At 45.9% G+C, this 27,483-nt stretch overlaps 1 protein-coding gene across 1 annotated transcript in view; it reads right to left on the bottom strand.

Annotated features, from left to right (window-relative positions):
* Positions 1–23,673, bottom strand: part of ZNF395 (zinc finger protein 395) — a 38,284-nt gene extending 14,611 nt beyond the window's left edge. The window contains exon 1 of the mRNA XM_081135674.1: positions 23,524–23,673. The gene's annotated coding sequence lies outside the window, so the exon portion shown is untranslated. The remainder of the gene's footprint in view (positions 1–23,523) is intronic.
* Positions 23,674–27,483: the final 3,810 nt, after the last annotated feature.

The following is a 27,483-nucleotide window of genomic DNA, read 5'->3' as shown; positions in this document are numbered from 1 at the left end:
TACAGCCAACTTTGTTTACGAGTAAAGAGTATAGTAAACACATAAATCAGGAACAATCACTTATTATCACTGTCAAGTGTTACGTATTGCTACACTTTTACACGGCTGAAAGAGCAGTGGGCTTGTTCGCACCAGCGTCACACGCACAAGTAATACACTGCACTGCGACGCGACGACAGCTGCCCCGCCTCTAGGGGACGGGGACTGCTCAGCTCCATTAAAATCTTACGGGGCCACCGTCATCCGTGCGGCCGTCAGGACCTAAGTGCTGTTACGCAGCACGTGACTACCGCTAAGTCAAAGCGTGAGGACGTTTGTCAGGTACGCGCAGATGCCCAAGATTAGCTGGCTTCAAAGCTACCAAAAGCCACAGAAACGAGCCACGCTAACTCTCCCCGCCTCCTTTTACACCTGAGAAAATGAACGCGTAGAGCTTAACTGACTTGTTCACTGGGATCAAGTTGGTGCCGGAGCCTGAACAAGATCAGGTGTCCCGACTCCAGCTCCAGGAACCCTCCCTGCCTGGGTGTTGCCCACAAGCTGCCTCCAACCGCAAGCGCCGTCGGCTGCTAACGCATTCAGGGTGATGGAAACGAGGACCCCGGCCCCGACACGAACAAGGACGACCATCCAAGGTCTTCATGCCACGGTGACCAGCAGCTGTTCCGAAAACGGCGCGTGTCATTTCTGCACGCTCTGAGGTTGTCACTGTACCATCACCCACACGCCAGAAAGCAGGGAAGGGGTAACACCTCCTTCTACGTTGTATGGAAGGGAAGAGCCAGGGTGGAGATCAAAACTAGAAACCCTGGTTTAACGCTTCACTAGTCAAAGTGCTCCTGCCAGAGAGGAGGGGTTCCAACAGCAATGGCACCCACTGAGCACCAGGGCTGGGTGGGGCCAGCAGGGGTCCCCTGGGCCACTCTGTGACCTTCAGGCTCCTATGCCATTCCAGAAAACAAAAACCCTAATCTTCCAGGTCCCTCGGTGATCTGAATCAGTCAACAAGCTTATTCTTGAGAAATCCCTCCTGAACCACAGCCTCCCTCCTGAGAGTCAAGCGAAACACAGATCTGCCCTCAGGCCCCTGGGTCAGTCCCCACTCCACCTCTTTCCACTTCTGTGAATCACAAAGCTGGGAACATTTTACATGTTGCTCCCCAGCAATTGTCATCACTGTAGCGTAAATAAATTCTTATAAAAAATTTTAAAAATAAATAAACCACAACACTGATGCTCCCCGGCGCCAACACCTTCCTTGGGAGAGCACACGAGAACATTCCTGTAGGACAGGGGTGGGGAACGTCCAGCCCGAGGGCTGAAATCATTTGGTCTGGCCCTGCCAAGGCAACAGCAGGCGGGACTCGAAATTCAATAAATCTAGGAGCTGTTTTCATAGCTAATTTTTAAGCTGATAGTTTTGTTCAGCCTGCGAATGCTGTTATAAATATCCAAATGGCCTTTCGCAGAAAAAAGGTTCTCCACCCCTGCTGTAGAAGCTCTTCACAACCTGCAGAGTGTGACAGAAAAGGGTTTTTACAAGTCTTTTACTCAGAGCTTCGAGGGTTGGAAGCAGAGAACATGGTATCTCCACCATGAACTCCCTAGGAAGCAAAGACAAGGTAAGAAAAAGGTGGGAGTCACAGCACCCGACAGAGCTGCCGTTCAGGTGTCTGGTGACTTCACATCCGGTAACAGCACTATTTTGGAAAGCTTTACTCTAACAATAAATAGGAAGACAAATGTAAGAAGTAAATTCTTGACCACTACAAAAAAAAAAAAATGTGTATCCAACTAACTCGGTTTTTACCATCCATTTGCCTGCTGTCATCCCTGAAGCTTCAAGCCAGGAACAAGAACCTCTGACTCTCCGTTTAATTCCACTGAGCAACCAAGAGCGGGAGGTGAGGCCGCAGTGCCACTTAGAGACATCAGATGGCAGCATTTATCCAGAGAAAAGAAACCACCCTTTTCCTGACCAAAAAAACCAGTGGCCACCCCCCACCTTCCACAGCAGGAAGTTTGAGGTTTCTACCTCTGAAAATTAAGAAAAAGTAGTATTTCCAAAATTCCTGGGCTTCCAGTCTCCAGATGGAGCCTGAAATATTCAGCTAACAGACTCTGACAATGTTTTTATAAGCTTTTTCTTTTCTTTTTGATTTAAAAAATACTTTTTCTTCGGTTTGTGAACCCACACCTTCCAAAGCCTGCTGGATTTGCAGAGTTGGTGAGCCTGCCCACTTGGGGTTTGTTCCCGCGTATGTTTGCTCTCTTTTCTGGCCTCTCTCCAAATTCCACACTGAAATGTGCTTTGTTTTATTCATTTATAGTTCGCAAAAAAACTTAATTTTTAAAAGCAGAAGAGAAAGGAGGAAGGGAAACTGCCTTTGTTGAGTGCCTACTTGGCACTAGCTTTCACAAACTGTATCTAATTTAATCTTCAGAACACTCTGAGATAAACATATGGTCTTTTATTTCTGATGAGGAAACTGAGCCATGGAGAGTTTAGGTTGCTGAGGCTCCACAACTAGGAACCAATAGCCCCGGGGGCTGGTCAAAGGTCATAATCCTGCCATTATTCCAGGAGGTATGGGATCTCTCAAAATAAAACACTCCATTAAGTTGCTTTTTATCTACATGGTGTTTTGGGGTTTTTTCCTTTGTCAGTGAACCTTGATAGAAAAAACCCCAGCTCTGACCCTGAACGTCTCTATTTCGGTTTCCTTGTACAATGTCTTTCCTTGAAAATCTCTCCTCCACTGGCATCCTAGCCTCTTGCCTACAAAATAGAGGTCAATGCTTTCGTCTGACCTTGTTAAACAGTCCAAGTCACTGTTAATCATTTAGTGGTTTGGGAAGACCTTTATACACATATTGCCCTCTGAGAGGGAGCAGAGAGATAATGCAATCAGCCTCAAAAGTTAAAAGATTTGAGCCAGGTTTACACTAGTGACTGACAGAATGGAAGGGAAAAAGCCAAATCTAGACTAAATGTCGGCTGGGCGGCATCACCAAGTGGGATTCACTGCCTCGCCGGTATTTATCAGCACACTCATCACATTATGGACGTGGCTCTACAGATAACAAGTGTCCTTCAGGGCCTCAGAAGTGGATTAGAGCACCTATGGAAGGAAGTCAGCCGTGCTGGGGGGTGGAGGATCCAGGTTAACTCTGGACCTCAGAGTGACTTTTCAGGCTCGCCTGCTACTTTACACCTGGGATTAAGAGTCCCACCCTCCCTCCTAGCAAGCTTCTATCCATCTAACCAGAGCCTCTCTTCCCTGATCTCTCCACCAGTTTCCTTCTTGGGAGCGATCAAAGTTGCATATAAACCAGTCATCCCCTAATTTGCCATATGGTTCTGGTACAGCAGAGAAATTAAGAAACATCCTTTTTGGGGTAACAATAACAATATTTTGACATGTAGCCAAATCCCACTTTATAATGTTACATTCTTCACTTACGGAATTCCCTGATTGAAACAAACTGGTGCTAAAAAGGACTTCCTGCTGATCTACAGTTTTAAGGGGATCCTGGGCCCTCTTGTGCTTCTCACCCCTTCCATTGTCACCAATAGGAGGGGTTGGCTATACTAGAATATGTATTTTGGTCAATGTCCAAAAGGGGTTAGCCCCTTTCCAGGCTCAGCAAACATACTCTGATGTGCTAATAGCCCTTAATGAGGACATCTGCCCTCAGTTAAATAACTGGAACAGACAGAAGAGGAAAACAAACCTTCTCTGTGGTTCTGAGTTGCAAACTGCTATTTGACATGTGACTGTTGCCGGACAACCACATGTCTCAGCACACGAACGTGTGTGTGCACACGCGCTCACGCACAATGGTTGTTCTCTCCTACCACCCATGGGCACTACAGCAAGTCATGACATCACCTAGTGGCACGTCTAGGACATAAGTCATAAGTCAAAATGATTCATTACGTGAGTAATAAGTTGGGTTTCTTTCCTTTTTTTTTTTTTTTTTTAGTTAAGGAAAGTTAAGTTTGGAGCAAGACTGCCATTTGCTAAATCTTGGGTGCCTGCTACAAGCTCTCTAATGAACAATTTATGGATCAAGGTGAGGCAACCCTCTGCAGACAGTTTCAGGTTCTCTACTAAACCTCAGCTTTCTACTTCATGATCTCCACTGGGTAACCACTGCACAGAATGTCGGTTTGAGTTTTTAGTTCTTTGGCTAATATTCTGCATATCATCCTTAAGCTTTTATCAGAAAGTTGTTTTTTTCTTTTAAATCTGTAAAGTTTTAAATTATTTTCTGGGGTGATGTTCTAAGCTCATTCAAAAGTTAAAATGTAGCAACAAACATCTCTTCTTTTACTAAACAACTCAATGGAGAACAGGATTCCCAATTATTTTCCTGCACCTCCTAGCGAGGGGCCATCTCTGTTGAGAGATGATGCAAAGAGCATGTGAAGCAAAATTACAATTATATGCACATATGTTTATGGGCCTCTTAAGAGTGCAGGTCACCATTTGAACTTGGCAGAAACAAGGTGTCATACCCTGGCATCACCACCCAAATGCTGCCTGGACCCAAATGCTGCCTGGTGGTTCTCTTTTTTTTTCTCCTTCTGGTCTGCCTTCTCCAGAAAAAGTAAAAAATATATTCACATCACTGAGCATATACTGACCTTTTCTTCCCAGAGGACTCTGCCCAGTTTGGCTTTGGATAGAAAACCCTCCAAGAGTAGCCAGGGGCCTGAGCTAAAACTTTTATATCACTCAAGTTATGTAGCAGGCCCTGTTATACCATTTTTAAAATGTGTGGTGTGGATTTTATTTACTTTTTAAATTTCTTTATATATGTTTTTTATTGGTTTCATAGAGAGGAAGGGAGAGGGAGAGATAGAAACATCAATGATGACAGTCACTGATCAGCTGCCTCCTGCACGCCCCCTACCAGGGATCAAGCCAGCAATCCGGGCACGTGCCCTGACCAGGAATCAGACTGTGATCTCCCGGTTCATAGGTTGATGCTCAACCAATGAGCCACGCTGGCCAGAGCTGTGGTGTGCATTTTATATTTGCACAATACAAGCTTAAGATACACAGCACTGAACATGTTAGTGATTGATTCAATACCAACATTTCTAAATCAGCAATTCAGGGAATGACCATTTGGATTTTCAGAGCATTTAAATTCTTGTCTTTTTCTGAAGGTTTTGAGAAAATGGATTACACTGCATCAATGTGTAATAATTTAGACTACCCATAAAGTATCAGGGTTGACCGGAACCTTAAAGGTTGCCATCCCCCCATTCAGGGGCTAGAATCCTGGTCACAGCATCCCCTATAAGAGAACATCGAGCCTTCCCACTACTGTGAGAAATAGATGTAACAGAATAATGGAAGGAAAAAATAAGGGCCCCAAATAGCAGTGCTATTTTCATAATCCAGCAGATGGGCTACAGAAATAGGTCATCGATTGGTTACACCGAATTTTCTCCAGCAAATAATAAATGACCCTAATCAACAAATACTTTCGTCGTGGTTCGACTACACAACAGTCATTCAATCAAGTGAGAGAGACCTGTTTGCACTGCCGGCAGGAAGAAAGGGTTTTTCACAGTTTTACCCAGGAACAAGCACACTTCCCCTTCCTTCACACCTAGCTCCCCATCTGCTTCAAAACCGCCATGCCCGTTGTTCCTCACCTGGTCAAGCTCACACTGCTCCGCGTTACGTGAGACAATGCTGAGCACAGTGAGCACAGCGCTCGGTGCACAGCTAGGGCTCAGGAAACCGTAACCATTTCTGCTAGAGCTACTGGGACTGTATCTTCCTTAGACTGCAAGCCTGTTGAGGGCGGAGGCTGTATCTTGCTTATCTTACCAGATGGATGATTTCAAGGAGATGATATCCCCACGGGTGAGGAGAGCCCCAGATTCAAAAATAATGTGTTCTACGAATTAATACCTGCTTCTGGCCCTAAAATGAAGACAGGCATTGAAAGCAAGGGCAGAGTTTTAGTGCTCAAACCAAGTTCTAAGACAGCAGTGTTGTCTTAAAAACAGGCTGAAAACACTATATCAGGGAGCAGGCGTAAGTAAAACCAGGCTTACAGATGTGTTCGTGGGAGGCAGAGAGGTTGTCTGGTGCTGCTCTGTACACGCGCGGGGGGAGGGAGCGTGCACATGCACGTGTACGTGTGGGGACGTGCGTGCGCTGTGGCTAAACCTGATCTGCGCTGTGCAAAACTATGCGAGCGTTCCAGAAGGAGGAGGGGAGCCGGGTGATTGCTGACTCGGCATTTTACCCAGAGCCTGCAGGAAGGAGGGAACCAGGAGCCGAGTATCTCTGCAAGAACAAGCCTCGGAATGAACAGTTTGCTCCAGCAGATCTCAGAGTGAGCGTATGAAAGACCCGCGCATTAACTCAAACCACCCGTGAATAAACGCCTGACGGCACTTGGGTTTACATCCACTTTCATATGCACATTTGGGAGCTTCCTTTCTTTTCCTGACCTCCCAGCAACTCAAGGAAACGTGGACTGACAATATAATCTCCATTTTACAGCTCAGAAAGCTGACGTTCCTCACGGGGTCCCTTATTTGCCAAAGCCAGCGAGCAGTGGCGCGTCCTGCTTTCCTGGCTGCTCCCTGGGCCAGTTCTCTCTTCCCAACAAGTGGACACCCAGCAGCAGGATGGGGCTCAGGACGGGGCTCAGGACGGAGGACTCGAGCTCACACCATCTAATCCTTTACGTTGCCTTATCTCACCTTCACAACGCTGTAAGGAAGGAAGTGTGTGTTTCACTGGGAAGAAGGGATCTCGAGGAGGTTACAGGAAAGAAAAGCAAAAGCTGGCTACAGAAGAACTACCCCAAAAATATAAACCATGGAGATGAGCATTTTAAAAGCCTAACAACCCAGGACCCATTAGCATAAGGCCCCGAGTGGTATGCCCGCCAAAAAGGGAAGATTTTGCCAATCCTAGGACACAAGGAAAAGGGTTCCTATGTTCTCACTCCTCTGAGAAGGCAGAAACATGCACGCTCGACTTTATATGCTTTTTTCATTTAAGTGGTTACTATAGAAAAGGTATTTGGAACTCAACAGTCATTTGAATGAATAATGGCATTCCCCTATGGCACTGAACAAACAGGCAGCAGGGCTTGTAGGGAGCGTGAGAACCACCTGGTGACTTGCCTGCTGGAATCAATAGGTAACAGAAAGACAGCGAGCCTCTCCTGTGGTGGGCAATCAGAGTACTCAGAGCTGCAGGTACTTAAAAAAGCTGTCACCGGGTCTGAGGGACAGGCCAGGAGGGTGAGATCCAAGAGTAAAACTGAGAAACTACGCTCAACTAGAGACAGCCAGCCAGGAAAGATAAACAGGTAGGGGAAGGGCTCGAGGTGCCCAGAGACCCGTCAGGAATCCAAGGATGTAAGCTGATAGTAAATAAGCTGTAATCTTGGAAATTATAAGGCACAAGATAAGAAACATGTGCTGTTGGGATGACAGAACATTCTAGTGGCTGATAATATTTAAAAACCTGAAACAAGAGCTGCATACCAGAATTTGTTCCAGACCAGGATGGTGGATGGGCCAATGGGAATAGGTCTGTCTGGCCAGAAGGGAGGTAACCAGGCTTCTGCAGATCAACTTTTTTCTGTTGTTAATCTTCACCCAAGGATATTTTTTCCATTGATTTTTTTTAGAGAGAGTAGAAGGGAAGAAGGGGAGGAGGGGGGAAGAGGGAAAGAGAGAGAGAGAAAGAGACAGAAACATGGATGTGAGAGAGAGAGAGACACTGATTGGTTGCCTCCTGCATGCACCCCGACCAGGGCTGGGGATCAAACCTAAAACCCTTTGGTGGTGGGCTGACACTCTAACCACACTAGCCACACCAGCCAGGGCTGCAGATCAACTTTTTACCCAACTTTCCCCTTTATTCTCACTCCCTAATTAACTGTACATGTTTTCTGTTTCAGGAGGGGGGGCAGCTCCTCACTCTGTCATCCCGTCACCTTCTGGGAAACTTTCTGCTCTCCTACAATCAGAGCATCCTCCCCAGTACCAAAGGGAGGGAATGCTTCCCACCCCCCAGGAGTACTGCGGCTGACAGGAAAGAAAGCCTGGATGCCACTGAAGTACTGACACTCAGCCTGTGCAGAAGCTAAGCCACGGGCCCTGCAGAGGGCACCTCTCCAAGGAAAGTGCACATGGCGGCCAGTCACCTCAACCTGTGTGACTTGCGACAGCCACCAGCTCAGAGCCTCAATCTCCTGCCTCAGCTGTGAAAAATGAGAACAGTGCCCAGCATCTGGAAGGAACGCAAGATGTGTTCCCTTCCCCGGCCTGCCAATTTTAGAGGGGGCTGGGGAACTAAACACAACAGGCCACTCTGACTGCTCAGTAGCCACTGTCGAGCTGGCATCTGGGAACTGAGATTGTAAAAGGCCATTTGACCAGAATGAGTAGTACAACTGCTGACTCTAGATGCTGACCATGGGTGAGCCACTGATCAATTGAAATCACAACAAAACTAACTGCAGCAAGATAAAGGAACTGAGAAATCCAGCGCATTCCACTTAGAGGCCCGCTGGCCACAAGGAACCAACCCTAGGGCTCAGGGCTGAGCTTGCTCAACACCAAGCCCAGAGCCAGGACCTGCTGCTGCCCATCTCCCAGATGACCTGGCTCCTCATCTCACTCTCAGCAGACAAGTCCCAATCCTGCTCGTCTTCCCTGAGCCCAAATCTGTCTTGGTGCCCTGCCCAGGGTGATCAAGGACTGTTGCCAAATCTCCCTGCGGCGGAGCCTGGCCAGCCTCTGGGACTGACCTCCAGCGCTGCACACGTTCCGGTCCTGGTTCCAGGCGTCCCGGATCCGGCCCCAGCCACACCAGTGCAGACCCACACAGGAAACAATTTCGCACCAACTCACCAGAAACCCAAGGAAAGGGGTACCACGGAACACAAACACCAGCGTGTTTTAAAATCTGCTGCTATTCAACACATGTGCCAGGCTCTTGCCGGTAAACTGAACAGAACTACTAAGGAGCCTAAGCTTCAGACCCTTAAAGAACTTTAGGCCTAACTGAGCCCCACCTGGATACTACATCCAGCACTTGTTTACAAAAGCACGTAATATGCTCCAGAGCTACATTCAGATTTTTGTGCTTTATAATTAGATGAATGGATCAGAATTCGCTTCTTTCAGGAAAATGCCAACAGTATCCAGCAATCTGACACTGAAGCCTGATAGAAAGAGGGTTTTCGGGATTGAGCTCATAAAGTTAGATCAATGTGCATGTTAAAATTTGAAGTGCTTTACATGTATTAAAGAAGTCGAAATAAAATGTGTTATGAATTTTTTAAAAATCTGCTGAGTGACTGGAGGGTGAGGGAGACAGACACGTTTTCCGGAGAAAACACAAAGTCAGCCAAAGTAAAGAGACTATAGACACCATAAAGGAAGGTCTTTTAAATACACAGTGAAAAATGAGCCGTGTGGGGGATGGGGGCTTGCCCAAGGCACAACCCGCTAAGGAAGTACCTTTCTGTGGAGGAGGCCATTTAAGGAATCTTCAAGCCCCAGTAATTATGGGGCTGAGGAGCATGGGGTAGGGAAATAGCCTGAATGAATGGTTACCCCAGACTGAGCTCAAGATATTGGGGTGTCCGCTCTTGGATGTTTCTGCTTAAATGGACAGGGTGGCAGCACTGATCAGCATGCTCACTGGCGAGGCTGTTCTAAGCCAAAGTGACAAAATTAAATGCGGCTCAATCACAGAGGCCAGATGGCCCCCGCTCCTGTGTTTTGAGAGAAGCAAGGGATGAAATGGGTGCTCCGTGGGCCAAGGCGCACAGGCCATGTTGCACAGTGCTGGTGAGCCCCTGCCCGCCTCAAGGACAGGTGCGCAGGCTGGCTCCGCATGGGGCCTCCCCCCGCATCGGGCCAGCAGGAAGGCTGCACTTAGCTCAGGGCCAGCAGAAGGCTAGAATCTTCCAAAGGAAAAAGGCAGAGGAATGCTGACAAGCAACATCACCTCTAACTATAGTACTTCACTAGAAGTGTTAATAGAGTAAGTATGTGGACAAGAGAAAACCAGGAAACCGATGATGCAATCTGCAGCCTTCCAGAGAATGATGTTCCTTCAGGAATGTTCTAACACCTGTCGCTAATTAAAAACGTACGTGCCGGTCACTGGGGAATCACTTCACAGGCTTTTACCTCATGTCATCCCTCACAATAACATCATCATCTTCTCCATTTTACAGATGAGGAAACTGAGACTCAGAGAGGTTGAGTAATATTTCCAAGGCCACACAGCTAGAAAGTAACAGAACTAAGGTGTGAACTCAAATATGTCTGATCCCAAAAGCTATGCTCTTTCTTCAATATTCTACAGGAAAATTATGCATCGAGTAAGAGGCTAGACTGATGACCTCTTAAAGGCTCCTTGTTAGTAAAAACTTCGAGTCACTGAGAGGTTAATGTGGTGTTGGTGGTTTGGGCATGAAGGGAAATGAAACGGGCATTGCAATAAGCAAGGTATCAAGCTGGGGGCTGCCCTGGGATCAGGGCTATAATGATTCTTATTTAACACTTCTACGAATATCCCAAAAAGAATGCACGGTGAAACACTCAGGCTGCAAATGAGCCCTAACCTCCTAATCATGGGACCTTGGGCAAATTATTTCACCTCTCTGTGCCTCAGTTTCCTCACCTCTAAAATGAGAAAGACCGTGGCTCCTCCACCACAGGATAACTTGAGGGTGTGATGAGGCAATGCAAGCCTTTTTAATAGTGCCTTGGTTTTTAAGTCACCAAGCTCCTCTTCCTAGAGATGCTGATTCCTCAGAGAGGATCCTGGGAAAGAATGAAAAAGTACACCTCGGGTACTAAGCACTGTGCCTGGCACAGAGTGCTCAATAAATGTTAGCAAAAAAAAAACAACAGTGTCAAACTCTGAGTAATGAGGAGCCAAACTGTACATTTAAGGGAAAAAAAAAAATGGAAATCATGTAAGAGCTTTGTGACAACAGTCAATCCAGGAAAGGGACATCTACATCGCCGTAGATCAGACTGTCATCCTACCGTGGTCACAAAGGCCAAAACAAACAAACAAACGAACAGAAAATCACTTTGTCCAGTACCACTGCAAAAGTACTAAAAACAAAAAGAAACACACCGCCACCTACCCCCTATAAAATCAGAGAATTATCCACACTGGGAACACTGGTAGCTGTCCAACAATAAAGATGTTGTAAAAACAGAAGACAGTCACCTAAATGGGCTGTGGGAGAGGGAGGGCATGCCAAGGGGGCCAGAAAGATCAAGGCCAGGAGAGCCCTGTGAGAATCTAGCAAATGGGAGAGATAAGGTGGGGTGCTAACTCTGTCACCAAATCCTGAAATGACAGAAGAGGGAGCGCCTGGTAACACTTGCAGGAGACGAGAAGAGGAGATGCCTCTATACCCCGAAAGAAGGCAATATAAGTGCATTACTGGGTTGGGGCAAATGCTTGAATGCAACAATGGGGTTCCCCTGGGGTCAGATCCAGAACTATTTTCATTAACATCTGTGTGAGGGATCTGAAGGCGAATGCATGGGAGATAATTAAGGCTGCAAAAGGGTTCTGCCTCTCACCAGCTGGGTGCCCACTGGCGGCAGCATGTGCCCTTCAAGGACACAGCCAAGCCCTCCCTTGCTACACCGGGTCCTAAGGCATGAGTGTGGCCCGACACGACAAATGTTCATGTTTTCCATGAGTTCTCAGAAATCTAGAGACGATGTCAAGAAGTGTAAATCCAGAGACACACACTATCCTTCTCCACATAAAATGAAACTGTTCAAGTACATGACAGTGTTCTAGATGTTTTTTCTAAGAACACTAAAATGCTTCCAAACGCCTCACCCTGGGCTTGAGCGTTTAAGGGTATGGCACTCTGTATTCTAAAGCTGGCACGGAGAAGAATCACGGATGTGTTCAAGGTTTCCAGTTAGGGAATGAACTAGGTTTAGAATTTACCATCCAGTCCACAATGTGTCGCTCATCCATCCTGTAATTCCTCTGTACACAACCACAACCAACATGCAGGCCAAAGTCCTCGGGGGGACCAGGCAGAATTAACTACAGGGCCCAACTCATGGGGTGCAGGGAGCACACACCTAGTAGAGCTCTAAATCCTGTGCTAGCCTTAGAAAACAATTACTCCGTGTTTAAGCACACTTCAAGTGTGCCCTGGCCTACATGAAGTCTAAGCTAGGAACTGACCTTGTCATGTGCCTTCATTAGGATTTAAAATTAAAGTGCCCTATTGCACAGCAATTCCCCTTTCTCAGTGTCTACCCTAGAGTGTCACCTGAGTTACAAAGAGGCAAGTGCAGCCAAGTTTATTCTAACATTTGTAACAGTAGATGATTTAGAAATAACTTTAAATGTCCAACAATTAGGGGAAGGCTGAACAATGTTTTAGCCCTCTGATTCTAAGAAAGGCCATTCAGGAGTTAAAGAAAATCAAGAAGACCTACATAAGGAAAGGCAGCAATCACCAAGACGTACCCTTGTGGGGTGGGGCAGGAGGGACAATACGTGCCGTGCAATGCACTTCACTTTTTTAAAGTTCTATAGGTATAAATGCAAGTATGTAAAGCATTTGAAAAATACCAACAAACCTGTAACAGTGGTTGACCTCTGGGGAAGGACTGGATTAGAAGTGGTTGTCAAGGAAGACTCTGTTTGCTCTGGAAGGTTTGCTTTTTTTTCCCCCCCTCTGAAGGAGGTGTTCATTTACTCCTTGCGTAATAAAATTTCATTTAACCACTTCATTTAAAAAAAGAAAGAAAGAAACTGACCCTGTTCAATACATTTCAGTAACATGTCTGAGGGGGCACACGCTTCCCAAGAGGCTGAGAGCTCAGCAGTGCAAAGCACTGGGCTTTGCAACACAGATCTTGTTTCAATATCACAAGCCCAACTCTGTAACTCTGTGGATTGTTAAATTTATATGCTAGTTCAAGGAAGAGGCAGCAAAAAAAGAGAAAGTGTGTAGGGGGCTTCTGGGTAATCCAAGGGGATGTCCTAGGAATCATTCCAGTTCTTCTAGCTGAGGATTCCAGCTCTCCAACACAACACACACACACACACACACACCCCAATAATGCAGCCCTCACCCAATCACACTTATTCCTAACATTAATCTGGATCCTGTGGGCACTGAGAAAAATCTGATTACTCCATTAGTCAGGCTCCCAAGTATTCCTGACTGACCAGGACTACCTAACCATATAGATACTGATTTTGTTCGTTTGTATGCTTGTTTGTCAATCCTCACCCAAGGATACTTTTTCCATTGATTTTTACAGAGAGTGGAAGGAAGAGGGGGGTGGAAAGAGAGGAAGAGAGACAGAAACATTGATGTAAGAGAGACACATTTCAATTGGCTGCCTCCTGCACGAGCTCCAACCAGGGCCGGGGATTGAACCTGCAACCCAGGTGCATCCTTAACCAGGAATCGAACTCAAGTGAGCCAACTCTCTAACCACTGAGCCACACTGGCCAGGGCTAGGATACTGATTTTTATTTATTTATGTATTTATTTATTTTTAAATATGTCTTTACTGATTTCAGAGAGAGGAAGGGAGAGAGAGAGATAGAAACATCAATGACGAGAGAGTCACTGATCGGCTGCCTCCTGCACGCCCCCCGCTGGGGATCGAGCCCACAACCCGCGCATGTGGCCCAATCAGGAATAGAACCACGATCTCCTGGATCCTAGGTCAACACTCAAATGCTGAGCCACACCTGGCCAGGCTAGGATACTGATTTTTAAACACACACACACACCTCTTCAAAGCGCTATGTATAAAGTCCTCAGAAACATAAAATTCAAATATTAAGAACCTAGCTGGCAAAACTAACCCAGGGTGATAGAAATCAAAAGTGTAGTCCTTCTGATTGAGGGGAGGGGGGATAATCTGGATAGAGTCACAAGGAACATTTCTGGGGTGATGGAAATGTTCTGTCTCGAAATGCATTTGTCAAAACTGATTAACCAGCACACTGAAGATCTGAGCATTCCACTGTATGCAAATTATACCTCAATTTAAAAAAAAAGCTACTCAAACACTGTTTCTCTGCCAGCTGCAGCAGAACTTTGAGCTGCCCTATCAGACATTCGAAATCTCTGTTATGCTATGCAGAGAGCAGAGAGTACCATGGTGACAGTCACCATAAAAATAGATAACAAGATTAAAATGGATAGAGGACCCATGAATTTAAGAACGGCACACCAACAGCGATTCATTTTCGGCAACAGAAGAAAAATAGATAGAGGAGCAGGAGTTTCTCATTCCCCTTGCACTTTGAAAAACAGCCGCTGGATGTGGTTGTTTTTACTAAAAGTGCTTTATGACTTCCCAATACTCAAAGGACAAAAAAAGGCTGAGAACTGTTATTTCTCATTGTATTTTGCTTTAAAAATATTTTTTAAGCATATGGTAGCCTGAGTTTTTCCCATACCCACTCTAAGTGGCCCGGGGAACCAATTCATAGCAATTCAACAAGCAGAGCTGATGTGCCAACGCTGTGTGGGGCCCAAGTGATACTGAGATAAAGGAAAACTGGACCCCTTATCACCAATGCACAAAGGTTTCCAACTTTAGTTCTAAATAATGAAGTTCTGCCTATAGTTTTACATACTCCTAAAACTGCCATTCCCTAAGTGGTGCACCCCAAAATTGCTTTACTCGATGTGGAGAGCACTTTTCTTGCCAAATACTGATTTTTTTCAAATGCCAAAATGTGAGTCTGGATCACGTGGGGACAGAAATCATCTTGTGATGTTCTTAGAAGATGAGATAAACCTCTATTCTCTTTGCCGAGCTCTCTAAGAAAGGTTTGCTATGTGATTTAGTCCTGGCAGTGCCCACAATGGTAAAAAAGAGTAATCCAAAAATATCAGGAAGAAAATCTAAAAATTTTAAATAATTAGGGTGGCTTCTAAATCGGCCACACACTTAAGTAAACTTTAGGCAAAATTAAACTAATCAAATTTTCTACATGTAAGTTATAAATAAATAAAATGCAAAGTGAAAAATGTTTAACTCAAACCACAAACTTATTGTCTGATATAAACTATATATATATATATATATATATATATATATATATATATATGCATTCCGGGAAAATCCCACTCAAGTTTCTTTAAATTTACCCATCCCCTGTCCTCTTTGTCACAGAGCAATCACAAGGCTGGGTCTCTTCCCAGGCGTCAGGATGGTATTTACAGTGCTATACATGGTGATATAAATCTGCAGTGTTGGAAACAGAAAGGAGATGGTCAAGGGGACTCCCAGGTCCCCCACAGCCAAGCAGAGGACCCATCATTCAATTAAAGGGCCCCATGTTGATTCATTTATTATACCAACTAGAACTGGCCAATACACCCATTAGTCTTTTATGCGTCAATCTATTTTATTTATTATTATTTGCCATTTCCACCCATGCCCCAATCGTTTTGCTTTCCTAAAGACCAAATTCAATGTTCAGCAGCCCTGTGGTCACTAACTGAGTCCTAACCCAACAAGGAATGGTTTTCTTCACCCTTTCTAAAGTGACCGTAGAAGGGTCTCTCGAAAACGTTGGGACCCACTTATAAACATTTTTAAAAGAGCTGACATGATGATATTGACTCAGATACTATGCAACTAGAGGTAGGGCCCCTATTCCACATTATTTTTCAGCTGTGGCAAGTCACCTAATGTCCTGGCCCTAAGAGTTGGGAAGGACTTTGGAGGTCAGCCCAATTCCCGTCCTTCTCTTCTACAGTATTTTTACTCAACAGCATTCAACCCAACTTGAATACCTCCAACAATGGGAAGCTCACTATCCCACGGGCAAACGTTTCCACTGTTGGGTAACTCTGCCAGCTGGAAAATCCTGTTTCATATTGAACTGAAATCTGTTCTCCTAGTCTTTGGGGTTAAAAGGAAGCTTAAAACTCATCAACTTCAGTGTAATCATTCTACAGATGAGGAATCTGAAGCTACAGAAGATAAAGCCATTGTTCCATCCATTGGTCAAATTCCAACACCAGGAGCAAATATGAACAAGTCTACTCTTCCCTACGCTTGATAACCATGAAAACATTTGAAAGCTCTATTGTGTCCCCACCAAAGGAGTACACTCCAGTCATTCCAGATTCTACACCATCCTAGTCGCCTTCCTGTGGATAGTCTTGCTGGTTCATGTCTCTTATAAATCATGGCCCACAGTGGTCCAAATGTCACAGGACCAGCAGAGGTCATTAAAACCAGGTCCTGTGATTGGATGGATGAATTCCTGATCCAGGTGAGAAGTGGAGTCAATTTTTAAAGCCTTTTCCCACTGAGGGCTCACATTAAACTCACAAACAATAGAACAATCTCTAAACTTTTCCCCCACATGATCTGCCCCTCCTCAGCGTGCCTGGAGTACCAGGGTTACACTGTGCTTTTCTGTTCACCTGTGTGTCTGCCCTTTTCAACTGGATTATCAATTTCAGATCAGGGACTACGTCTTATTTTGTGACTCCAGTGCCTCATCCCATAGGTGACAGAGAACAGGTAGGTACTCAAGATATGCCACTGAATGAACCATCCACTTTTCCCCACCCTGTCCTTGAACAATAAAATGTTTTAAGATAGCAGTGTTTAAGAGGGGGGAAAAGAGAAACCACCGACTAGGAGAAAATATGTGCAAAAGATACAGCTGATGGAGGGCTACTATCCATAATATACAAAGAACTCTTAAAACAAGAAAACAATTTGATTAAAAAATTGGCCAAAGACCTTAACAGACACCTCACCAAAGAAGACCTATAAACGGCACACACACAAAAAAAAGCACATGAAAAGATGTCATCACATGTCATTAGGGAAATGCAAATTAAAACGAGACACCACTATACACCCATTAGAATGACCAAAATCCAGAGCACTGACAACACCAAATGCTGGGTGGATGTGGAGCAACAGAAACTCTCATTCACTATTGGTAGGAATGCAAAATGGTGCAGCCACTTTGGAAGACAGTTTGATGGTTTCTTACAAAACAAAACATACTCTTACCATATAGTCCAGCAATAGCACTCCCTGGTATTTACCCAAAGGAGTTGAAAGCTTATGTCCACACAAAAACCTGCACACAGATGTTTACAGCAACTTTATTCATAACAACTGACAAACCTTGGAAGTAACCAAGATGTCCTTCAATAGGTAAATTTAGAATAAACTGTGGTACATCCAGACAATGGAATATTGTTCAGCACTAAAAAAGAAAAGAGCTATGTAGCCATGAAAAGCAATGGAGGGAGTTTAAATGCATTTTACTAAGTGAAAGAAGCCAAACTGAAAAGGCTGCATACTTTGTAATCCCAACTATATAACACTGTGAAAAAGGCAAAACTGTCAAGACAGTAAAAAGATCAGTGGCTGCCAGGGCGCTGGGGTGAGGGAGGGATGAACAGGCAGAGCACAGAGGTTTTTAGGGCAGTGAAAACACTCTATATGATATTATAATGGTGGACACATTTCATTTGTCCAAATTCAGAAAATACAACACCAAGAGTGAACCCTAACGTAAACTATGAACTTTGAGTGACAGTGATGTGTCAATGTTGGTCCATCCGTTGTTAACAAATGTACCACTCTGGTGAGGGATGATGATAATGTGGGAGGCTATCTATGCATGTGTGGGGGCAGGAGGTTTGATGGGAAATCTGTACCTTCCTCTCAATTTTGTTTTGAATCTAAAACTGCTCTAAAAAAGAAAATGTGTGTATAGATAGATAGAGAGATAGAATGGCAGTGTTTTTCCAGTGTGATACACACACATTATAAAAATACAAATAATAAATTTTAAATGTAAAGAAAGAATGTCACTCAACTTGATCCATCAAGAAGCAACAGGTATTAAATATTTCGGTATTAAAGTTAGTCATTTCCTTCCAGTCATTTTCTATGTACTTTTGTTTAAGATTTGAAAACATATTGCAGATGCTCCTTAACTTTTAGCAGAAATACTTGTCCATGTTATTTTAAAATTATTCCTAACCATTATTTTAATGGCCATAATAGTCTATTATAAAGACACATTCATATGAATCACATATAGATTACTTCCGGCTCACTCATACCATTGGTTATTTAGTTATTTCCAATTTTTCATGATCGTTTAGGAAAAAAACTCTGACTAATCTGTGTGCATAAAACAGCATCTACATTTTGGATACGGTCTCAGTTATATCTCTAGAAGTGGGATTATCTGACCAGGATCTATGAACATCTTGACACGTTACAATTCAAATTTTAAAAACTAAATCAAGACTTTACATGGATCTCTTACTGAATTTCTTTTTTTAATTTCGGCCCTTATCCTGGATGATTCTGAACCTTGATTTATCTACTAAATACGCAATCTTTCCCACCTCTGTGCCACCAACAGACTGACAAAACACACCTTCTGTACCTTCATCCACAACACTGCAACAATGGTGGACAGCTCAAGGCCAAGAATAGAATCCTATGGCACTCATTTTCAGACCCCCTTCCAGGCTGACTCACTGCCACTAATTAACAGTTTTTGCCTATTAATAACACCATCAAAATAAATTAACACTATCCAGCTCATATTCTACCACTTATTTAATATGGACCATCACATCTTAAGAAATTGTTAAGTACTTTCCTACAAAGCCAAAGTGTACCAGAGCTGCTACATCATTTCTCTGATCTAGTAACCGACCCATCACATAAAACAGGAAATGGGTTTCATGTCATCTGATTCGGCAGACTTCTGTTCATCCTTGCATCCTCAGGCCACACATTTTTAAGCAAAGAGCACTTCAGTTTCAACTTTTTTTTAATGTTCCAAAAGCCACGTTTTAAAATAATCAGATTGTGCAACCTGTGAAAAACAGGGTGGCTTTTGCTCAGTCTTCTCACCTGGAGCTCACCTGGGGAAGCATAACTAGTGGTTATGGACTCCCAGGGTAAACCACACTGTCTCAGGACCACAGACACCTGAACTTACTCACTTCAGCTGGTCCTAAAAGCAGCCTAGGTTTCCAGGAGTCTTTTGCATTAACACCTGGGCTTGGACCAGTTATTCTGTATTTATTATGAATCTCAGGATCCTGGAGGCCGACCCTCTGCCGCCATCCTAGAAGGACATAAGAGAAGTAACACAGCTCCTCTCCTTGCTAGTTCTTTATTATTGACTCACAGAGCCAAAGCTCCTGACAGTCTAATGTCATACAGCATCTGGCAGTCATGACTCACGTCTCACCAAGTTATTACCTCGACGTCGTTCTTAGAGGGTACGTGACATGATCTAACCATGGCAGCTAGTAGTGGAAAATGGGAAGGCTTGAGAGATCTTGGGGTCACTAGAAATTTGCTTCATTATAGAGAATATGCCACAAAGCCCTCTAATTAGTACTATTCCAATCAATCAAAAAATATTGCAAAGTCCCAGGCAACAGCAAACCAGAAAGTGCTGTGGACTTCCGTGAAACAAACCATTTGCACACAAATATAGGAGGTTCCATAATGTCAGGCCCCTACCTGAATCCTCTTAAAGACTCAGGTCGAAAACCCAAAGACCTGCAGGACTAAGCAGGGAATATAGAGACTGAATTGAGGCAACAGGGAGCACTGGGACTATGACAACTGGAGACCACGAGACCTGTCTCCCATATCCAGGGAGCAGCCACCACTCAGCTCCAGAAGCCTGCCTGGTCTGATTCTTTAAGACAATCCCGAATCCGGAGGTTTCCTGGATTGCTCCCACATTTTAAAAGCCTTTGGGTAGTCCAAATTACAACATGTCTGAAGACAGAACACGTTCTTTGGGCCACCTATTTATAACCCCTACACTACATTTTAATCCTAACCCACCTTGCCAACCTGATTTCTCCCCTACTTTGTTCAACACTCTTACACACAGCACCATGTACATGCCCAACTCCAAGACTGCCCAAGCTATACCTCCCACCTGTGCAGCACCATGAGGCACCTGAAAAGCTTCATCCCAGACTTCCTTCCAAACAGTTTTTCCAAGTCACTTCCTCTGAACTCCATGGGTACTTCTTTTTCATTGAGGCATTTAATCATTTTGCGCTGCTCCTTCATCATAGGTATACCTTAACTCTCCAACTAGCCTGTCAACTTTGTCTCTTCCTCACGCCTCCTTCCACTTACAGCACTAGTAAGGGTAGCTCTGCACATGAGCAGCTTAATAAATACTTCCAACATGTGAAAATTCTCTGCAACTGCATTTTTCAAACTGTGGGTTAGGATCCATTACAACGTGGTTAAACCAATTTAGTGGGAGGCAACAGGAATTTTTAAATGCAAAATAACAGAATAGAAAATAAAAGTATCAGAGGAGACTGCACCAAGCCGAGGAAAGTAGTACTTTATGAACTTGAATTAGCTTTTTACATACATGACTGAATGGACTAGGCCATGATGTAAATCTTATTTCTTAATGCAGGTCGCAGTCAAACCAGTGCAGAAAACACTGCCCTATAAAGAGTATATTAGCTCAACTACTCCTTTCTGCTTTTTTTAACTGTCATATACTCCCTATAAAGAAAAAAATATCTGATGGACACCTCTTCCTATACAAATCCCCTTCCCCTGCTAGTTCACCAATCCTGCATCTGAGAGAAACAGAGGGGCTAAGGAACTGCAATTACATTCTCTACTCATTCTGCAACTTTCTGCAATCATCCTTCAAATTCACCAGCCCTTAGATGTTGCAAGTTGAGGCTGGGGGAATTTGTTCAGCAAATCACCCTAAGTCACCCTTGCAACAAGAAAGCAGAATTTAGAGCGCAGGAAAAACCTTTGCCAGCAGGTCGCTGGATTCCTGGGAACTGGCAATGGTTCCAGCTGGGACTGGCCTGGCTGGCCCTGGGAAAGGCAATATCCCTAAGCCCAAAATTTCCTCCTTGCTCCTTTAGATCATATAGCTGCTCCCCACCTCCACCCACGAATGGGAGACCAGGACTAGCCTGAAATTCTCAGTGGGAAGCAAATTCAGTTTGTTTCAAAACCCAACAATTTATGTCTTTAGCAAATTCCATTCTACTCCCCTTCAATCACCCTCATGGTTAGAGGAATAAGCGGCCCATTCTCCTTGGACCCTCAATTTCCCAGAGCTGTTCTGCCAACTGCAGGTTTAGGTCCAGGTGATGTCATTCGAATAGCAATACAGAACAGTTTTCCAATTCAGACTCTCACTAGCATCCTCTAATGCCTCCCTAAGACCAAGAAGATGCCACATGTATCTCCAGAGGGCCTTCCTTCTCCCAGCTTTGGCAGCCTTTCCCACACTACACACCCTAGTTCCACCCCCAATCTCAGAGTCACGATTGCTTGCAGGACACCTATGCCTGGATGTCTTGGCAAACACAAAACTTCTCTGCAGCCTGAGTGTCAATTACTTCTCTCCAAAACACACATTTCCGATTTCTCCATTTCTCGAGTTACTAACTATAGCAACTCCAAGGTCCTGGCGTGTAATCGATTTTCACAAGGAATTAATTTCCATTCATCTCTTTCCTTCACCCTGCCCGTCACAAAATTATTTCAACAGTAATGTTTCTAAAACTCACCCTTTTTTTCCATTTCCAGTTAGCCTAGTCCAAACCCTGGGCACGCCACAGCTGTAACTGCCTAGCTGATGTGTCTCCTAATATTGCTTTTAAAAACCTTTCCAAATACCCTTTCATTATGTCACTCCCTGGCTCAAAAACTTTAATATGTCCACAGTACACACAGGGTAAAGTGCAATTCCTCAGTCTGGCTTTCTAGGACTTTCACAATCTCAACCATTGTTCCTCTCCATCTCTATCTCCCGCTGTTCAGGAAATGTTCCCTGGTCTGGCCAAGGCCACCTCCTTGCCTTGGGAAAGCCATATTCATTCGCACCTCATGGCCCATCTCAAGGGTCTCGTCCTCCAGGAATATAGTCCTGGTGATTCCTGCCCACAGATCCCTTCTCTGAACTCAAATAGCACCTATTTTATATGTTGCATTTTAACTTAATAGTGCCCTACCTTGGGTTCTCCGATCTTCCTGTCCCTTCCGTGGGATTATAAACCCTGGAGGGCATCATCTTCTGTAACCTCCCTCACTGCGATCACCGCTGAGACCCTTTCTCCGCTGGTAGTCCCTCTGCAACCTCTCGCACCTGTTACTTCCTCTCCTGCCTTTGGGCCTGTGCCAGTGAGTTCTCCAGTGCATAACTTATTTCAGAACTTAGTACTGTAAATCCGTTCCCTAACTCGAACCTTTCCTTTGACATCCCCCCTACCCCCAGCATTCACAGTAATTTAGGCAGCCATAACACGTTTAATTTGAACTTGAGCTCTGCAATCACTTCCACCTGGACAACAGGCTTTCCAAGGCCTCAGATTTGTGTGCCTCTTATCTCCCAGAGAGCCTGGCATGGTGCTAAGAACACAGCAGCCTCTCAAAAGTACCTGTGGAGTTGAACTTAATTGCTATGTTTCCTTGTGTTTCAAGTTCCTTGAGACCCAAACCTCTATTTACACAACACCTTAGGAAGGTGTCAAAGAGGCCTTCAGTATCTGTTGATCACTCACTCTCAGGCAAACTACACCACGTACACTTTTTTTGGAAAGAGGGGTTGTAAAGAATGTAGTGGTGGCCTATAGGCAGCCCTTTCACCTGGCAGCCTGGCACCATGCCCGCCTGGTGGAAGTGCTCCAGAGCCAACAGGAATTGGCCAGGGCTGCCTGGAATCACGGAGGCGCCCCCCCCCCCTCGCCGCCCGGCAGGTGGGCTTCTTTAGGTTTCTGAGTCGATCCTAACGTGACGGCGCTGCGCCCTGAACTCCAAGGCGGGGAAGGAAATGCTGCCTTTGAAAATCGTTTGCACATGACAAACTCCCCTTGCAGGCCCCCACCGGGCACCCCCCATGCCCACAGTGCCAGCTCCTGGGAGGGGCAGGGGCCACCCGGGAGGAGAGCAGAGTTCAACGGCGCGGAAGGAAGTGGCGGTGGACAGAAGGGGACAGGCAGGGTGGGGGCCAGCCCCCGAGCCGGAGGGTGTGTCGCGCCGCGCGTCCCGGAGCCCAGCGCTCGCTCGCTCGCTCGCTCGGGGGAGTGGGCAGGAACGCGCGGGGCGCGGGAGGGCCGGGCTGCGGGCCCAGCCGGAAAGGGGCAGGGAAGGGGCAGGTCGATCTCCGGCCGAGGGGCGACTCTGGACAGCCGTTCAAAGTTGGGGAGGGGGTGCCTCGCGAGCGAGATAAACAAGGCGGCACACGGGAAGGCGGGCGGCCACCCCCACCCACCCAGCCAGCGAGCGAGCGCCCGCACTGCCGCAGCGTCCCCGCGCCCCGACCCGCCACTGCCCGCGCCCCGGCCTCCCGGGCCCTCAGGCCGCCGACCGGCCCCCGAGGGCGTGCGGAGCGTGGGAAGTTCCCAGGCCGCCCCCGTCCCCGGGCTGCGGCGCCCCGCGGTCCCCGCGCAGCTCACCTCGCCCCGCCACCAGCAGCCGCGCGGGCCGGGAGCTCCGCTGGCACCGCTCCGCTCGCCTCCGGGCGCAGCCGCCGCCCCGCACACCCACCCGGCGCGGCCCACCGCCGCTCCGCTCCGGTCGCCGGCCAGCCGAGGCTTCGTTCGCGCCCACCTGGCCCGCCTGCCCTCCCTCTCCGGGACTCTGCGCTCACGTACGCGGCCGCGCCGCAACCCGGCCCGGATTCCCGCCCGGGAAGGGAGTGGAGGAGCGCGCCAGCGAGTGAGCGAACGAGCGAGAGTCCCGGACACACACCCCCCGCCGCCCTGCCCCCGCCCCCGCCCCTTTCCCCGCCCCCAGCCTCAGGCTCCGCGCGCGCACGCGGTCTGAGCGCCTCTCCGCGCCCCGCGCGCCCGCGCCCGCGCCCGGGTGCACCCCCCCGGGCCGCTCGTAGACAGTGGGCGCTCAATAAGTTACCTAGCGACTTCTCGCGCACATGCGCCATTGAACCTGACCGAGCTGTGACCCACCCCCCACCCCCACTCCCATCCCCACCCCCACCCCCAAATCGGAACCGGCGGCTACAGCCCCGAACCAAACTTGAGTGCCTTTTTTTCCACTGAACCGCCAACCGAGCCAAAGTTTCTCGCTGTTGTTTTTCCAGGCCCGGCGCTGGGACGGGCTTCTCCGAGAGGGGCCGCCTGCCCCGGGGCGGGAAAGGAGCCAGAGCGCCCCAGGCGCCGCGACCGCGGGGTGGCGGGGACGGCGGGACCCAGGCCGCGCAGCCCGGACCCGCCGGAGCGCGATCCGAAGCGGGAGGGAGAGGGAGCGCTGGAGCCAACCTTTCCATTTTTCTTTTTATTTAATGTTTTCTCCATTTTGTGACATTTTACGCGACGGTACTCGTTTGTAGTTGTTAAGTGAGGCGTTATTTACTTTTTCTGGACTGGGGTAAAGTTAACTATTAGCTTCCAGCCCTTATGTAAACAAGACCGGTTGCTTTTGGCACCGTTAGGCTCTGGCTTTTGTATAACTGGTAACAAGGAGAATTGAAGCTCTTCCATTGTGTTGCTCTATGTTTTTCAGAGATAAGACCAGAGAGGCACAACGGTAATGAAGGATCTATACGTGTGGGCCTGTATATTCATATTTAAATAACTGTAATGACTGGAAGGGTAATAATGTCCCTTCTCCAAAAGGTTTTGAAATATCTTGGGGCGCACTTCCTGAATGCGCAGTTAGCCTTCACTGGGAGGTATGCTGTTTTTCTTGCCGAGGCAGTGGGGAGTGTGCTGGTAAGGACTAAAGGCTTTGCCGTCAGACAAGCCTGGTGGGCAATCCTGATTTAACTGCTGAGCAAGCTTTATGATCTTCAGCAGTTTCTTTTCTCTCTCTGAACCTCAACTTCTTTATCTGTAAGATAAAATTAAAACACCACCACCACATAGGTGTAATTCCTAACTCAGAACAAAAGAAGCAATAAACATTATTTCCCTTCTCCTACTTCCAACCATTGGTTAAATAAGAAAAATATCTAAATAAAACCAAAGTTCCTATAGGACATTGGCTCTCAGCTGAGGGCAATGTCTGGAGACATTTTTTTCACTATTTTGGAAATATTTTAACTTGTATATATCCAATTTGCCTCTTATATCCAAATTTTTTCAATTACAGTTGACATTCAATGTTATTTTATATTAGTTTCAAGTGTACAGCATAGTGATTAGACAATTGTATAACTTACTAAGTGATCCTCCCCATAATTTTAGTACTCACTTAGCACCATATCTAATTATTACAATATTGACTATATTCCCTATACTGTACTTTACATCCCCTGGACTGTTTGTAACTACCAATTTGCACTTCTTTATCCCTTCACCCCGCCCCGCAACCCCCTCCCATCTGGCAATTATCTGTGTCTATGAGTCTGTTTCTGTTTTGTTTGTTCATTTAATTTTGTCCTCTACACTCCGCATATAAGTGAAATCATATTGGTATTTGTCTTTCTCTGTTTGACTTATCTCACTCAGCATATTACCCTCTAGGTCCATCCACGTTGTTGCATGTGGCAAGGTGTCATTCTTTTTCATGGCAGAGTAACATTCCCGTGTGTGTGTGTGTGTGTGTGTGTGTGTGTGTGTGTGTGTGTGTGTGTACACCACATCTTCTTTCTCCACTTGTCTATTTTCTTCTTTTTAATATATCTTTATTGATTTCAGAGAGAGGAAAGGAGAGGTAGAGAGAAACACAGAAACATCAATGAGGAGAGAGTCATTGATCAAGCCCGCAACCGGGCATGTGCCCTGACCGGGAATCAAACCCTGGATCCTAGGCCGATGCTTAACCACTGAGCCACGCCCGGCCGGGCTCCACTTGTCTATTTTCAAATTAGTGTTTTGGATTTCTTCGGATATATACCCAGAAGTGGAATTGTTGGGTCATAAGGTAGCTCAATTTTTAGTGTTTTGAGGAACCTGTCTGGAGACATTTTTGATGTTATAAAAGAGGGGGTGCTACTAGCATCTAATAAGTATAGGCTCACAATGCTGCTTAATGTCCTGCAGTGCACAGGACAGCCCCCCCCCACACACACACACACACAACAAAGAATTACCTAAGATATCAATCATGCCATTTTTGAGAAATCCAGCTATAGGATAATTCTGCTATCGAATAATTCACTAAAGACTGGTTCTACCTTTTAACTCTCATCTTCAAGGAAACATTCTTGTTTTGCATTGAAAAGAACATCAAGAATGAAGGCATTTTGAGGCTCATAGCAATTATGTTAATACACAAACCCTACCCTTAACATGAAAGTGCAGACTCGAATTTTACATTTTATCATTAAAGGAATATTTTTGTTAATCAACAACAATGTATGCTCCCCTTTTCTTAAGGTATCTTCTATATTATGTATCACTACAGTTCATAAATAGCTTTATGTTCTTGTTTTCCTTTTGCCTCAAGTAGTGGGTGTTTACTCACTTCTGTCTCTTCTCTGCCAAGTCCCTTGCCTGTCCTGAGGTTTATAATACAGTCTCTGCCCCCAAGGAACAATCATCCTAGTTGGAAATGGATTAATGCACATGCAACAATTAAGGAACAATACAAGACAGCATATAATTAAGCTTAATTGCAGCACCCGGGCTAAAGTGGCTCAGAGGAGAGGTCAATGAGTTCCACCAGCAAGAGTCCAGTACTGCCTGTGTGACTGAGGTGTTCAGTAAATGTTTGAGGAATAAAATTATATAGTGAAAGTTTTTTACATGAGCTAGGACTCGAGCTAGCCTAAAAACCTCATTACAGGATTTAAACTGCTAGGTTTCGTAAATGGATGTTGGTGCCTGGCTGGCTGTAAGTTTATTTTTTCTTAAAACGTCTAGTTCAAACATATAACCAAACCTATCTATTTCCAGAAAAGACTGAATCTTAATAAAAGTGAGACAATGATTCATTCAACAAATATGTGAGTGCCTGCTGTGTGCAAAGTGAACCAAAAGAGCCTCTAGATTTGAACAGAACCCATAACTTGTCTGTTTGAGACTGTGTCTTGTGATGCAGGCTGTCAAAGGCACATGCTCTCTCCCAGGACACATTGCACGCACCTCCCTTTTTGCTGCAGGTATGTACTTGCACAGTGTGCATTCCAGAGTTCTGCACATTAACAGACTCAGGGAGAACTTCCCACCACAAACTTCCATTCCCAAACACACACCCAGCACTTGGCACCTTCACACGGAATCCAGGCTCTGTCGTAAACACACACTGCACAGCACACACATTGCACAAAGCAAGAGAGACTTAGAAAGACTATAACGCTGGTTTCCGTTCTTGGCTCCCGACCCCCCATAACTACAAGTTACCCTTCCTGGAAGCTGTCCTATCTGTGCTTCACCTTGCTTCCCCCCCCACCCCCACCTCCTATTAAAATGTAGGCATCTGCCCAGCCGGGCGTGGCTCAGCAGTTGAGCCTC

The sequence above is a fragment of the Miniopterus schreibersii genome, assembly GCF_964146895.1.
Source record: "Miniopterus schreibersii genome assembly, chromosome: 4".
Taxonomy (NCBI): domain Eukaryota; kingdom Metazoa; phylum Chordata; class Mammalia; order Chiroptera; family Miniopteridae; genus Miniopterus; species Miniopterus schreibersii.
This window is presented reverse-complemented; position numbering and strand designations above follow the sequence as displayed.